Source organism: Myotis daubentonii, chromosome 8 (genome assembly GCF_963259705.1).
Source record: "Myotis daubentonii chromosome 8, mMyoDau2.1, whole genome shotgun sequence".
Taxonomy (NCBI): domain Eukaryota; kingdom Metazoa; phylum Chordata; class Mammalia; order Chiroptera; family Vespertilionidae; genus Myotis; species Myotis daubentonii.
The window spans coordinates 13,310,798-13,322,831 of NC_081847.1; the positions used below are offsets into that span (position 1 = coordinate 13,310,798).

The 12,034-nt window shown below is 42.5% G+C and overlaps 1 long non-coding RNA gene and 3 other non-coding genes across 6 annotated transcripts; all 4 read right to left on the reverse strand.

The window, feature by feature from the left end:
* Window positions 1-8,307: 8,307 nt before the first annotated feature.
* On the reverse strand, window positions 8,308-11,929 carry LOC132239267 (uncharacterized). 3 transcript variants are annotated; one of them, XR_009454013.1, is made up of 6 exons: window positions 11,643-11,929; window positions 11,203-11,312; window positions 9,340-9,479; window positions 9,135-9,234; window positions 8,946-9,025; window positions 8,308-8,438 (listed from the first exon to the last, which is right to left on the reverse strand). It is a non-coding gene; the product is annotated as an uncharacterized LOC132239267 (long non-coding RNA). The 3 variants fall into 3 exon arrangements; XR_009454014.1 differs by lacking the exon at window positions 9,135-9,234 and having other exon boundaries at window positions 11,643-11,879; XR_009454012.1 differs by lacking the exon at window positions 9,135-9,234 and having other exon boundaries at window positions 8,946-9,030; window positions 11,643-11,799.
* LOC132240397 (small nucleolar SNORD12/SNORD106) lies at window positions 9,180-9,272 on the reverse strand. The gene has a single exon (XR_009454307.1). It is a non-coding gene; the product is annotated as a small nucleolar SNORD12/SNORD106 (small nucleolar RNA).
* Window positions 9,557-9,646, reverse strand: LOC132240399 (small nucleolar SNORD12/SNORD106). The gene has a single exon (XR_009454309.1). It is a non-coding gene; the product is annotated as a small nucleolar SNORD12/SNORD106 (small nucleolar RNA).
* Window positions 11,387-11,477, reverse strand: LOC132240398 (small nucleolar SNORD12/SNORD106). The gene has a single exon (XR_009454308.1). It is a non-coding gene; the product is annotated as a small nucleolar SNORD12/SNORD106 (small nucleolar RNA).
* Window positions 11,930-12,034: the final 105 nt, after the last annotated feature.

Genomic DNA, 12,034 nt, shown 5'->3' on the forward strand with positions numbered 1-12,034 from the left:
ATCATACTCAATGGATAAAAACTAACACCATTTCCCCTAAGAACAGGAACAAGACAGGGATGCCCATTCTCACCACTCCTGTTCGACATAGTACTAAAGGTATTAGCCATTGCAATTAGACAAGAAGAAGAAATAAAAGGCATCAAAATTGGAAAAGAAGTAGTAAAACTGTCCTTATTTGTACATGACATGATATTATATATAAAAAACCTTAAAGACTCCATCAAAAAAACTATTAGACTTAAGAAATGAATTTGGCAATGTAGCAGGATACAAAATTAATGCCAAGAAATCTATGGCATTTCTATACACCAATAGTGAACTTACAGAAAGAGAGACTAAAAAAACAATCCCATTTACCATCGCACCAAAAAAATTAAGCTACCTAGGAATAAACTTAACTAAAGAGGTAAAAGACCTCTTCTCAGAAAACTACAGGACGTTGAAAAACGAGATAGCGGAAGACATAAACAGATGGAAGAACATACCATGTTCTTGGATTGGTAGAATCAACATCATTAAAATGTCCATACTACCCAAAGCAATCTATAAATTCAACACACTTCCCATTAAAATACCAACGGCATATTTCACAGACCTAGAACAAACTCTCCAAAAATTCATTTGGAATAAAAAAAGAGCCCGAATAGCTGCAGCGATCCTGAGAAAGAACAAAGTAGGTGGGATCTCAATACCAGATATCAAGCTGTATTACAAAGCCACTGTTCTCAAAATTGCCTGGAACTGGCACAAGAACAGACATATAGATCAATGGAATAGAATAGAGAGCCCAGAAATCGGCCTGAACCAATATGCTCAATTAATATTTGACAAAGGAGACAAGAACTTACAATGGAGTCAAGATAGTCTCTTTAATAAATGGTGTTGGGAAAATTGGACAGATACATGCAAGAAAATGAAACTAGACCACCAACTTACACCATACACAAAAATAAAGTCAAAATGGATAAAGGACTTAAATGTACGAAGGGAAATCATAAAAATACTAGAAGAATCCAAAGGCAACAAAATCTCAGACATATGCCGAAGCAATTTCTTCACCAATACAGCTCCTAGGGCATTGGAAACTAAAGAGAAAATAAACAAATGGGACTACATCAAAACAAAAAGCTTCTGCACAGCAAAAGAAACCATCAACAAAACAACAAGAAAGCCCACTGCATGGGAGAACATATTTGCCAATGTTATCACCGATAAGGATTTAATCTCCAACATTTATAGGGAACTCATACAACTTAACAAAAGGAAGATAAACAATCCAATCAAAAACTGGGCAAAGGACCTAAATAGACATTTTTCAAAAGAGGACATTCAGAAAGCCAAGAGACATATGAAAACATGCTCAAAGTCACTAATCATCCGAGAAATGCAAATCAAAACAATAATGAGGTACCATCTCACACCTGTCAGACTGGCTATCATCAACAAATCAACAAACAAGTGCTGGAGAGGATGTGGAGAAAAAGGAACACTCGTGCACTGCTGGTGGGAATGCAGACTGGTGCAGCCACTATGGAAGACAGTATGGAGTTTCCTCAAAAAACTAAAAATGGAACTCCCATTTGACCCCGTGATCCCACTTCTAGGAATATATCCCAAGAAACCAGAAACACCGATCAGAAAGGATATATGCACCTCTATGTTCATAGCAGCACAATTCACCATAGCTAAGATCTGGAAACAGCCTAAGTGCCCATCAGTAGATGAATGGATTAGAAAACTGTGGTACATCCACACGATGGAATACTATGCTGCTGTAAAAAAGAAGGAATTCTTACCATTTGCAACAGCATGGATGGAACTGGAGAGCATTATGCGAAGTGAAATAAGCCAGTCAATGAAGGAAAAATACCACATGATCTCACTCATTTATGGATAATAAAGACCATTATAAACTTATGAACAAAAATAGATACAGAGGCAGAGCAGCCTCGAACAGACTGTCAAACTACAGCGGGAAGGCCAGGGAGGGTTGGGGGGCAGGAGGGGAGGGTAAGAGATCAACCAAAGGACTTGTATGCATGCATATAAGCATAACCAATGGCATAAGACACTGGGGGGTAAGGGAGGCCAGGGGACTGTCAAGGGCAGGGGGAAAAAGGAGACATATGTAATACTCTTTGTAATACTTTAAGCAATAAAACAATAAATAATAATAATAATAATAATAATAATAATAATAATAATAATAAAATAAAACCGAGGTCACCCTGCTTCAAGGTCTACACTCCAGCCCACCTCCAGGTAAACACTATGCCAATTTCTATCTACTGGTAATTTTAAGAGTTGTCCAGATGACTCTAAAGGGCGGACCCCGGTGTGTATCAGAATCACCCATCCGGAGGCCTTGTGAAAATAGCTGAGCCTCACCCCTAGGCTTTCTAATTCAGTAGATCTGGGGTGGAGCCCCAAAATTTGCATTTCTAACAAGTTTCCCAGGTGCTGCTGGTGCTGCTTGTCCGTCTTCTTCACTCTGTATCTTAAATAATGCCTTTGTATCTTAAATAATGTTTTTAAAAATATATTTTTATTGATTTCAGAGAGGAAGGGAGAGGGAGAGAGATAGAAACATCAATAATGAGAAAGAATCATTGATCGGCTGCCTCCTGCACGCCCCACACTGGGGATCGAGCTCGCAAACCCAGGCATGTGCCCTGACCGGGAAATCAACCCGTGATCTCCTGGTTCAAAGGTTGATGCTCAACCACTGAGCCATGCTGGCCAGGCTTAAATAATGTTGTTGTTTTTTAAAATATATTTTATGGATTTTTTTACAGAGAGGAAGGGAGAGGGAGAGTTAGAAACATCGATGAGAGAGAAACATTGATCAGCTGCCTCCTGCATACCCCCCACTGGGGATGTGCCCACAACCAAGGTACATACCCTTTACTGGAATCGAACCTGGGACCCTTGAGTCCGCAGGCCGACGCTCTATCCACTGAGCCAAACCGGTTAGGGCTTAAATAATGTTTTTTAAGGACAGAACTAACTCAGTAGGCAATCAGTATCTGTGTGATTTCTTGTGCAGCTAGCCCAGGGGTGGGCAAACTTTTTGACTCGAGGGCCACAATGGGTTCTTAAACTGGGCCAGAGGGCCGGAACAAAAGCATGGATGGAGTGTTTGTGTGAACTAATATAAATTCAAAGTAAACATCATTACATAAAAGGGTACAGTCTTTTTTTTTTTTAGTTTTATTCATTTCAAACAGGCCGGATCCGGCCCGCGGGCCGTAGTTTGCCCACGGCTGAGCTAGCCGTAGTCATAGAAAAAAGACAGGTGCCTGATAGAACTGGAATTTTCTTAACTGCTTTTGGACACCATCCAAACCCAGCCTGGCACCCTTGGACACACAGGAAAATGTTATTTTTTATCATTTCCTGTCAAATGTCCAGCTTGCTCCACTGGTAAATGATGAAGGTCAGGGTGAATCCTGGTTCCTGGCCCTCTCTGCCTGGTTAACTTTCCAGCTCAATTTCCCTCCCAGCAGAGAGAGAGTCTGGGAATTGGAGCCCCTATGAGCTATAGACAAGGAAAATTCCTCCTAGTTGGAAAGCACTGTAACCTAATCTTAGAGTGATATTCCATCACTTTTGCCATATTCTTTTTTTTTTACTTTTGCCATATTCTATTCATTAGAATCAAGTCACACTCAAGGGGAGGGGATTAGCCCTAGCTAGGTAGCTCAGTTAAGTACAGCATTGTCCTGATACACCAATGTTACAGGTTCAATCTCCCGTTAGGGCACATACCAGAAGCAACCAACGACTGCATAAATAAGTGGAACAAATCTCTCTCTCTCAAATCAATAAATACACTTAAAAAAAAAAAAAAAAAAAAAGGAGGGATCCAGCCACTGTGGCTCAGTGGTTGAGCATCGACCTATGAACCAGGAGGTCCCGGTTCAATTCCCAGTCAGAGCACATGTCCGGGTTGTGGGCTCAATCCCCAGTGTGGGGCATGCAGGGGGGGGGGGGGCAGATGGTCAGTGACTCTCTCTCTTCGATGGACTCTCCCTCTTCGATGTTTCTCTCCCTCCCTCTCTGAAATCAATAAAAATACATTTTTTTAAAAAAAGAGAGAGGAGGGGATTAGAAAAGAATGTGACTACCAAGAGGCAAGGAACATTGGGAATTAATGTAGAAGCTGCCTAGCATGCCACATTTTGCACACAGAGCTAAGAACTGCAAAATCCATCCTATATAATAAAAGCCTAATATGTTAAGTGTCAGGTCATCCATTCAACCAATCAAAGCATAATATGCTAATGATATGCTAAGGTCACTCAACTGCTCACTATGATGTGCACTGACCACCAGGGAGCAGTCAACCAGTCGCTATGACATGCACTGACCACTAGAAGGCAGACACTCCAACTGGTAGGTTAACTTGCTGCTGGGGTCTGGCCAATCAGGACTGAGCGAGAAGGGCCAGACATGCCCTGGAGCCCTCCTGCTGTCCCTCCCCAGCTGGCCAACCTCCCGCATCCCTTCCTGGCCCCAATAGTGCACCGGTGGGGTCCCTCGGCCTGGCCTGCACCCTCTCGCAATCCAGGATACCTTGGGGGATGTCAGAGAGCCAGTTTTGGCCCCATCCCGCAGGCATAAAAGGCTAATATGCAAATCGACCGAACAGTGAAATGACCAGTCGCTATGATGCGCACTGACCACCAGGGGGCTGATGCTCAACGCAGGAGCTGCCTCCTGGTGGTCAGTACACTCCCACAGGGGGAGCACTGCTCAGCCAGAAGCTGGGCTCACAGCTGACAAGCGCAGCAGCAGTGGCAGGAGCCTCTCCTGCCTCCGTGGCAGTGCTAAGGATGTCCGACTGCTGGCATAGGCCCGCTGGACTAAGCCATCAGTTGGACATCCCCTGAGGGCTCCCAGACTGCAAGCGGGTGCAGGCCGGGCTGAGGGGCCCCCCACTGAGTGCACAAATTTTGTGCATCAGGCCTCTAGTTTTATAATAAAAGCAACTACTGTTATTAAGTCTTTAAGTGCCAGAGGTTTACATATATTGTTGCATACAGTTCTTACAACAACCCTATGAATTAAGTACAATTAGCATTATCCCATTTTTCTATTAGAAAATAGGCACAAAGAAGTTATGTAACTTTTCCAAGTCACCCTGCTAGTAAATGCCAGAGCCAGGAACACTGACTAATATTTGCACAGGACTTGAGAATTACAAACCAGTTTCTTTTATCCTCCCAAACTGTGCGTTAGAGATCCTAAGTTACCTTTCTACCCATAAGAAAACTAAACCTTGGAAATAAAAATGATAGATTATTTTGTGAGTATTTGCCACATTCTAGCCATCTTTTTAGTGATTTACATTCATTGCCTGACTTTACACTACTGCTAAACTACCAGGCGCTACTATTTAGAGATTTAGGATAAAAAATTATTTAAACAATCCAGTGCTCCTGTAGGGATGGTTTCTTTAGCATCTTCTTTATGTTAGGCGCATCTCACCCAAACTCTTTTGCATCAAGAGTTATTAAGAGCTTGGGATTTGGCATCAGATAATGTATTGCTTGGCCAAATAATATTAGGCTGAGGCCTTTTCTCTGACCTCAGCTGAGTTCAATCACTGGCCAGCTTTTCCAATAATAATCAGCAAATTAGAAGATTTTCACTTGGGAGAACTTCTCAACCTAGGTTTTCATTTGCTTAATTAGGGACTCAGCATATGGAAGATTTAAAAGGGGGAAGGGAGGCAGGAGAAAAAAAACACGCAATTATTTTAAATGGATCTAAAAAGAAAGAGAACTCAATTTTTTCACTTTTTCTAGATTTTAAAAAAAGCCCTAGTGGCAGCACCCTATGGTTAAATTTAATAAGCTTGACATTAAATTGCCAACTCCAGCCCTAACCGGTTTGGCTGTGGACAGAGCGTCGGCCTGCGGACTGGAGGGTCCCGGGTTCGATTCCGGTCAGGGGCATGTGCCTGGGTTGCGGGCACATCCCCAGTGGGGGGCGTGCAGGAAGCAGCTGACTGATGCTTCTCTCTCATCGATGTTTCTAGCTCTCTATCCTTCTTTCTTCCTCTCTGTAAAAAAATCAATAAAATAGCCGAAACTGGTTTGGCTCAGTGGCTAGAGCATCGGCCTGCGGACTGAAAGGTCCCAGGTTTGATTCCGGTCAAGGGCATGTACCTGGGTTGCAGGCACATCCCCAGTAGGAGATGTGCAGGAGGCAGCTGATCGATGTTTCTCTCTCATCGATGTTTCTAACTATCTCTCTCCCTTCCTCTCTGTAAAAAATCAATAAAATATATTTTTAAAAAATCAATAAAATATATATTTTTTAAAAAATTGCCAACTCCAATAATCATTCTATTTTGCTAATATCATTGGTGGCCATTAAGTGATTGTCCATTTGGTAGTTTTTTTCTGAGCATCTTTATTGAGATTTCATGCCATATGTATGCATGTATATATATATATATATATATTTGTTAAAACATATTTCTTTATTGATTACGGAGGGAGAAATAAACATCGATGAGAGAGTATTATTGATTGGCTGCCTCCTGCACGCCCCCTACTGGAGATTGAGCCTACAACTCAGGCATGTGCCCTTGGCTGGAATCGAACCTGGGACCCTTCAGTCAGCAGGCTAATGCTCTATCCACTGAGCCAAGTTGGCTAGGGCCATGTCAGATATTTTTCGTACTGAATTTTTGCAGCCATCCAGTGAGATTTTTTATGAGTTCCATTTTACAGGTAAGAAAACTGAGGCAAGGAAAAATTACATGATTTTCCAAGGTCACACAGTTGGGAAGTGATTGTTCCTCAGGATGGGATGCCAAATATACCTTAGGCCATAAACAGGTGAGGCACACACTTTTCTTCCTGAAGAGTCATGTTAGTAGACTCATGAGTAAAAACCAGAGGGGGTCAGCTCTAAGAGGAGTTACTTGAGTGAAATTCTTGTGAGTCACACAAAGTTACTTTTTATGTTAACACTATAGATAGTGCTCATTCCATATTATTAGTTTATTGTTGCCCTTGAACATTTTTTAAAAAAATTGTGATAAAAATACACACAATCGCCCTGACCGGTTTGGCTCAGTGGACAGAGCGTCGGCCTGCGGACTGAAAAGGTCCCAGGTTAGATTCCAGTCAAGGGCATGTACCTCGGTTGCAGGCACATCCCCAGTATAGGGTGTACAGGAAGCAGCTGATCAGTGATTCTCTCATCGATGTTTCTAACTCTATCCCTCTCCCTCTGTAAAAAAAAAAAAAAAAAAAAAATCACTTTTTTTCTTAAAAAAAAGTTACTATTTTAACCTGTAGTCCAGTGAGTTGTTATGCAACCAATTTCCTGAACTTTCTGGTAAAACTGAAACTCTACCCATTGAAGTCTCCATTTTCTCATTCCATCCCCACTCCTGGGGCAACCACCTATTTTTAACTTCGTTTCTAGGAGTTTGACTACTCTAGGTATCTCATAAGTGGAATCATACTTTCTTTTGTGACTGGCTGACTTTAAGGATATCTTTAAAACTATCCAAGTCTTAGCACGGAATCATACTTTGGAATATATATATAAAATGTGACAATAACCCCCCCACACACAAAAAAAACCTCATGCTATTACTTTCCAGTGGTTCTCAAACTTCCTAATGCCGCGACTCTTTAATAGTTCATGTTGTGGTGACCCCCAATTTCATTGTTACAACGCGAACATAATTAAAGCATAGTGATTAATCACAAAAACAATATTTTCCAATTGTCTTAGGCGACCCACAGGCTGAGAACAACTGCTTTACACACACACACACCCTATAGTTCTGGCTATCTCCAATGTTCCCCACCATTGTATAAGTTTTGCCTTTTCCAGAATGTCACAGTAATGAGTATGCAAGCATTTGAGACTGGCTTCCTCCCTCAGGATAATGTGTTTGCAATGTATCAAGTTGTCCCATGTAGCCAGTTCATTCCTATATACAGATGAAGACAGCCATTACTAATTGAACGCTTAACCCAGGGGTGGGCAAACTTTTTGACTCGAGGGCCACAATGGGTTCTTAAACTGGACCGGAGGGCCGGAACAAAAGCATGGATAGAGTGTTTGTGTGAACTAATCTGAGATCTCATTTGATCCTCACAGTATAAGAGTAAGGGAATCTCATACCCACTTTATACTAAAAACTTAAATGCCTGCATAAATAAATGTACAGGTGTGGGATTTGCCTCCTAACACTGTGTTTAAAGTCTGTAGAGATTTGGTCACTACCCTTGTTCAGTGTTTCTTAATCCCCAGTGACCAAATCCAAGAGCATTTTGATTTAAAAAACTTTTTATTTTCCTTCTCCAGATAGGAAGCCTACAAAATTTATTATGTTTTATCAGGAAAATACAGGGTCAGTCTTCCCCAAGAGGCCTTGTATTTCAAACTCCATGGGCCAGAAACTAGAAAAAAAGAGAGATTACAAACAGTAGTTAATTCTGAAGTGCTACTTATGTGGGATTTAGGAGTATCTGATTAAAACTCTAGGAATCAGATGGAACAGACATACAATTACCGACGATTCCTATCTCTTGAGATGACCTGTCTCTTCTGCACCTCAATGAAGTCTATATTGTAACTATGTCAAAATGTTCAACCTCAGAGACATGCAATACATGGCAAAAACTGCAGACAGCAAACATTTTATATTTAATGAGTGATCATTGATAAAGGGGGTGTCACTGTTTGAAAATGGGGACAGGAGGCAGACATTTTTGTCTTAAAAGACCTAGTAGTACCAATAGGTCAATAGTCTTCTGAGGACTTTATGCTCCACTCTTGTTTTATATGCCCAACTTGAAACTGGGTCCCCAGGTTAGTCCCAAGTGAGCAAACTTAACACTCCTCTACACTGAGCACATTTAATAGTCATTTCATTAGGGGGCTGATACCATTTGCAGAAACCTTACCTGCTACTGGACAGACTGAACCAAGCCAAGGAGAAGATCCAACTATAATCAATCTTTCTGACCAATGGCACACAGGGTTCCTGACCTGCATGAAGTTAAAAGATGAAGCAAATATAAATGACCTGGATATGCAGCGGGAAAAACAAAAAACACTCCATAGAACCTAATCCCCACTTAAAAAAACCACACCCACATATAGAAAGTAGTCTGGAAAACTGGGCTGTAAGTTCTCGGGCCAATGCATCAGACAAAAACTGGCAAATAGTTTAGTTAGATCAACAGGGTCGATCTGATGGGGAAAAAAGTTATGTCATCAGCTGCAATGGCCATAGTTGAGCCACAGAAAAGAGCAAAGGGGATAGCGGTAGCCATTCAAAAGGAAAGCAGTTACTACCTCCTCCATTCTGCGAATTCTATGTCTATTCAGCCATGTGAGCAGGGGCATTTAGGAGAAATGTCACGTCACTTCAATCATTTCCCCACGCCTGGATTTATCTTGATCCACTCAAAGTCTGCTTTCTGCCAACAGTAAACCTGGGGAAAAACATGGACCATGAGGGCCACCAACCAACTAAATGCCCAAGGAAGCGGGGGATTAAAGAGCTGCTCAAACTGGCATATCAGATAAAACTGGCTTAGAGAAGCTGTATCACCACGGTCGATCTGCCGGGGAAAAAAGTTCAGTCATCATATATGCCAGTAGCAAGCTCTGGGACTCCACAGAAAGCCCCGAACCAGGAATAAGATTTTGTTGGTTTACTTCTGCACTTAAGAAATTCATGCAATATTTGAGCACGTGCCCCATTTGTTGGAAATAAGAAAACAGCAGCTAAGATAAACATACCTTCTGAACTTATTATTTGGTACAGGCCTGTGTGGCTGGAAAGAGCTGGCTTTTGTGCACAGGGTTTTGACCAAGTGTCATGTCAGGATGTTACATTTTAATGCAAGGTGCTATCACTAAAAACCTGGGAACATCAAGGTTTAAGAAAAACATGTTCCGAAGAAGTCCTGCCCTTAGGGGCGTCAATCCTGGACTCAAGAGTTAAGCACATGGGAATTGGTGGCCGGTTGATTCCTGGTCAGGGAACATGCTCAGGTTGCAGACTCAATCCTCACTAGGGGGCGTGCAGGAGGCAGCCAACTTCCCCCTCTCAAAAATCAATAAACATTTAAAAAAATAATCCCTCACGGTTAGCTTGTTACCCAAATACCATCATTATGGGCTGTTCTTGTGTTTCTGCATTTAGCCTTTGTTCAATCCTAGAGATTTGTCATCTCATTTAACTCAAACTCAACGATTTTCAACCGGTATGCCCAAGGAATTTCTAAGATAGGTTCCATTCCGTCAAGGTCACATGCCCGGGTTGCAGGCTTGACCCCCAGTAGGGGGCGTGCAGGAAGCAACCGATCAATGAGTCTCTCATCACTGATGTTTCTATCTCTCTATCCTGCTCCCTTCCTCTGATATCGGTTAAAAAAAAAAAAAAAAAGACAAGAGCAAAAAACAATAGCTGTCCTGTGTGACTGAATCAAAATTACATCTATTTTGTTAAAATAACAAAAAATATTTTTTGATGTGCCGCAAAATTTTAAGAACTAGTTTATGTGTGCCACCAAGATAAAAAAAAGCTTGAAAATCGCTGCACTAATGTATAAAGCTGAAAAACTGCCAATCTCAATCCACCGAGATTTTGCTTCCCTGGCATACCTTTGGCTCAAACGCAAATGCTCTAGAGCAGTGGTTCTCATCCTTCCTAATGCAGTTCCTCATGTTGTGGTGACCCCCAACCATAAAATTATTTTCGTTGCTACTTCCTAACTGTAATTTTGCTACTGTTACGAATTGTAATGTAAGTATCTGATATGCAGGATGTATTTTCATTGTTACAAATTGAACATAATTAAAGCATAGTGATTAATTACAAAGACAATATGTAATTATGTGTTTTCCGATGGTCTTAGGCGACCCCTGTGAAAGGGTCTTTCGACCCCCAAAGGAGGGACCGCGACCCACAGGTTGAGAACCGCTGCTCTAGAGTTTTGTTACCGCAACTTAAATCTGTTTCTTCAGCAACACAGGTCTTATAATTAGATTTTTAGGATTATAAAAAAGCATTCAGAGCCCTTTAAAGAATACCTAATACACGCTGAGTACAAATTAGCTTTGGTTAATTCATTTCCCAGTTCCGCTAGCAAAGGAAGCAGCTCCCGAGAGCACGTGGTTCCTCCAGCAGGCCAGGGGACAAATGCTTACCCCAGGGGTCAGGAGGCCAAAGGTTCTCGATGTCTACACGGGGTTCCTTTGGAGACTGCGCAACGACCCTTTCCTTCAAGATCCATTCTGTACCTCTGGATCACGCTAACCTGCGAGACAACAGAGAAAGGGCATCAGTCGCCATCTTCCCACAGAGAAAAAGAACATGGCCGGGCCTCTTGAGGCCGGTGTATCAGAACCAACTGGCAAATATTCAAAGACATCAACATGGTCGATTAGATGGGGAAAAAAGTAAAGTCATCATTTTCACCAGCCAAGGAATCCTCAGTTCCGTGCGTGGGTCTTTCCAGCTCTAAGTGATCTCACCCACGGCCATAGGCCTATTAGGATCAGGGCAAGAAGGAGCCACGAGCAGGGGAGATGGAAAGGGGAAGGGAGGAACGGAGATATCGAAGGGAAAAGAGTAGATCTCAACTCACCACACACAGTAATAACCCCGAATTCCCGAGGCGGGATGACATCGGATGAGGATGACGCATGAGACCAAAGCTGCTGGATAGAAGGCGAGGTGGATGCAAAAGAACGTACCAGTCTGGGAATCTCTCTTATATAACCAGAGGGGGCTTTTTTGCGCCTGCGCACTGGCGCCGATGTGCTTCCGGTTCCCGGCGCAGCATGGGAAATGTAGTCTCCGACTATACCTAATGGTAGTCCAGGCCGCTCTAGCTCCGCCCTCTTCCCCATACACATTGGACCGCCCGGGCTCTTACGCCTCGCCGCCATGTCGCGCCTCAAGCGCATTGAGAAGCCGCTGGGTTCCCCCCTTTTTCGCGGCCGGCTGAGGCTTTCAAAGGCCTGGTGCACTGTTAAC